A 4209-nucleotide genomic window follows, 5' to 3' on the forward strand; every position below is an offset into this window, starting at 1 on the left:
TATGTACAGATGTGTTTGACAAAATGGATATATGTATGGATTGTGATGAGCTGTAAGAGCCCCCAATAAAATAAAATTTAAATTTAAAAAAAGAAAAAAAAAAGAATATCTGTTTACATTAATAGTACATCTGCATAAATGATCTTAAAATACGTTTAAGTAATATTGTTGAAAATATGTAATATGTTTAAATAAAATTGGCAGTTGAAATAGCTAACTGTAGTAAACGGCCAATCTTCAATTGACTTGCAGGAACTCAACTATGATCCAAGAGGAGAAACACAATCTAGACCTTCCTGTGATTCCGGAGACCTGAAGGTACAAGGGTTAAGCATCTGGCTGCTACCCAAGACTGGTGGTTCGAGCCCACCAGCTGTTCCACAAGATGCAAATGTAACCGGCAGGTCGATCATGATTTATGACCTTGCAAGGCCTGTGGGCAGGCCTGCTCTTCCTGGGGGGTCACCATGAGTAGTAAATGGATCTAAGGTCGGGGGTGTTTGAGTTGTAAACGACTTGTGGGTCTAGGGGGGGGTGTTGATTTGTTGTCTATTTATGTTTTCTAGTTTGGAGGACACCGAGAAAGAGAGGGGGCTCACCGATGGTGGGAACCCCTCCCAATGAAAACAAGAACCCATTGTGATTTTCTGGGCAGGGCCGGCTGAGGCGAGGGGGACATTGGAAAAGGAACTGGGCCGTGGTGATGGTAGTGATCTTTTTTTTGTTGTTATCACTTTATTAGGGGCTCATACAACTCTTATCACAATCCATGCACACATCACTTGTGTCCAGCACGGTTGTGCGTTCATTGCCCTCGTCATTCTCAAAACATGTGCTCTCCACGGTAGTGACCTTTAAGTGAACTAATGGCCAGTGATTGAGCACAGGAGACACTTCAGGGGTCAAGTCACTCAGTGGTGGACAGATGACAGACAGCTACACAGAGAGACGGTTGCTGTCCAGGCAATTCTGACTCAGGCCAAACCCCGCAGGTGTCACAATAAACGGGGCACTGTGACTTTTCAGAAGGGGTCACCTGGCCTTTTCCCAAAACACTTCTGCTGGACACACCCTCCCATATTTTCCTGTCAGCAGGGGGGTGGGGTAAAAACAGAGTGGCCCATCTCTGGGCTAGAATAAGGTGACCAGATTTAAAGCGGGACACCATTGACCGGGGGGTGGGAGTGGGTGGGTTGTTGATTAAAAATTTGGTCTCTATGGACCAAATGGACCATTTTTTAATTTGTTGTGCATTCTTTCCAAAAATCGGGACTGTCCCACCAAAAGCGGGACGTCTGGTCACTTAAGAAGCGAGGTCCGAGAAGGGATGCAGGCGGGTGAGTGAGAGAAGGCATCGGTGTTCAGAGAGACCGAACATTTGTTTGCCACGTATAAGTGGTTTGCCTTTCTTGCAAGGACCAAGGTGGTCTCTCTCCTCTGACACCCAGCTCTCCCCTCTGGGCAGACTTGGCATCTATCTCCCCCGTCACCTCCACCGTGGGAAGGCCGTCTCTGGCTATAAGACATCTGTGTCGAGAACAACTTTCTCAGCCAGTGATGCCAGCCACGCCGCCGACCAGCTCGATGGGCTGTCACTGGGCACCATGGGGCTCCCTCCGGGCACCCGGAGCATCTGCCCTGCCCCGCCCTGCCTCTCCATCTCTCCGATTCTCTCCCCAGCGGATGGGAAGCCGTGGAGCAGGTTGCTCGTCCCTGTGAGAAGGAAGACCCAGGAGGTTCGGATGATCCTCAGCCAGCAGCGGCTGTAAGCTCCACAGCCAGTGTGGGTCAAGGAGAAAGAGAGAAAGAAAAATAGAAAGAAAATGACCCCGCTTCCAGCCCAGGGGGATGAAAAGAAGAACGATGCTGTGCCACCGCCCCCTACTGCTTCTGCTCAGGTGTTGGGAACTGGGTGAGAGCCTTCCGTGGGTAGAGAAGGAGGTGACGTTTCCAGAATCAGGAGCCCTGACGGAGGAACCTCTTGGCATTCTAGTCCTGAGCAGAAAGCAAGGGAACCTTGGGAAATGGGAAGCTGCTTTTAACTGGCCGGCACCGGAAAACGGAGTCCCAGGAAGTCCATGTTCTGCTTGTGATTATTTACCTTGATTATTTTAAGATCATTTTCCACTTCCTTGAAAAATGAAAGCCGGCTCTGGGGGGTACAAAAGGGGTGTGCTCCTCCATTAACCTGAAGGTCGGCAGTTCTGACCCACTGAGGGGCACCGTGTCCGAAAGGAAGGGCAGCCAGCTCCTGTGACGTCATGGCCAAGAGAACCAGGTGTAGAAGTCCCCCTCTTGGTAACGCAGGGGTCCCCATAGACTCCTCAGCGCAGGTGTGGTTTGTTGCAATAATGCATGTATTGGGGAGATTTCAGGCCCTCTTCCCAAAACAATTCCTTCCCCTCGAAGCTGGTTCTCAAATCCCTCTTACTAGGGCTCTTCCATTTTTCACAACCAACATCCACCATGGTGGATGCCTTGCAGATGTCTGGTGGCACAGCAGTGACGAGCTGGGTTGCTAACCACGGGGCCATTGTTACACACCCTCCCCCAGTCTATGGGAGACCGACGGGGGTTTTCTACTGCTATAGAGTCACCATCTCAAAAAACAAACGCAACAGTTTCGGTCTCGGAAAGTCACAGGGGCAGTTCTACCCAGTCCAAGACGGTTGATATGAGTTAGCATCCACTTCATGATAGTAAGTCTGGTTGTTTTTCTTTGAGGAGTCTTTTACGGCTAAGCATACAGACTCCCAGCTCCCATGCTAGTGGTGGTGGCTGGAGGAAAGAGGGAATGAAGGGAATGAATCTCTTCCTTCGACTTATACCCAAGTCAGTGCTATTGTTAACTCCCACTAACGCACAGCTGCAATCTCTTAAAACCTACCCTCAGACAAACTTGAATCTTATCTGCCCCAGTCTTGCCACTACACTCTCAGGCATGACCTTAGAGTTGTCTCACCCTAGTTCATACCAATCTAGAGCCTAGAGTTAATCCCCGGTACAATTTAATCTCCCGTGTCACTTGTTTGACAAAACCCAGGCATATCTGGATGATAAGACGTGCACTTCTGAAAACAAGATCTATATTTACATACAAGTAGACAGTATATCATAAAATATTGTACAGCGTAAAATAAATGTACCATAATGTACAACGAGTTAACGACAACGCCAATAAGAGAGTGACATGCTCAAAGATGGAGTCAGAACACCTCAACTGCTAACAGACCAACTCAGTAGGAAAGATGGAGAGTCATGGAAAAAGAGCAGGGTTTGCAAGTAGAGAATCAGTCTGGGTAAGAACTCCTAACAACATGGCTTCCATCTGGAGAACCCATTCTGTCGTGCAATCAGATTCCACACAGAGGGCGTTTCATTAGAACTAAATCCAGTTACCACCGTCTGTAACTCCAGCAAACCCCAGCCTCTTCCCCAAGGAGAGATGTCATGTGGAGGGGAAGGATGTTTGTGACCATTGTAAACAGAGCAGGTGAGGACAGCCCATCCTGGACCCACATGAAAGGACCCCAATGATTTGAGCAGGTATACATCCGCACGCTCCCATCAAGAACTCAGAAACCAAGCTTTGAAAAGCAGGGACCACCGGCGACTCCACCGCGGCAAATCCAGAGACCATCAACGATGATGCCACCGAGACTCCACACGCTTGCCCTAAAGGAACTGTGCCTGATGGTCCAGTAACAGCAGTGAAGCCCGCCGGTCCCCGGAAACCCATGGCGATCACCTTCATTCGACAATCACCTAGCTGGGCCCGCAGTCACGGCTGCACTCCCTGTCGGACTTGGCTTCCTTGTGGTGAGTATTTGACCTAGGAAGGTGAGGGGCATGAAAAGATGGGAATGAAAATATCTGAGGAGGATGAGGTGGACGTGAGAAGCCGAGGTAAAAAGGCCTGATCAACGCACAGGGGTGAGAACACGTGCAAAGAGAGGGAGAGAAAGAGGAAAAAGGATAAGAGGGCAGAAGCAAGCAAACACAAATGTGCTGAGACCCGGTGAGAGTCAGAACAAGGCGTGGATCATCACGTACAGAGAGCTGTAGAAGCCCCACGGCGTTGTAGCCACTGCAGACTCACCAAGAACCCATGCAGGGTGTCTGAGACCTCATCTTTCTCTCAGAAGAGGAAGTTAGGGTTAGGGTTAGGGTTAGGGTTAGGGCTAGGGTTAGGGTTAGGGTTAGGGTTAG

This window comes from Echinops telfairi, unplaced genomic scaffold, assembly GCF_000313985.2.
Source record: "Echinops telfairi isolate 266 unplaced genomic scaffold, ASM31398v2 ScPeMD7_655;HRSCAF=1070, whole genome shotgun sequence".
Lineage (NCBI taxonomy): Eukaryota > Metazoa > Chordata > Mammalia > Afrosoricida > Tenrecidae > Echinops > Echinops telfairi.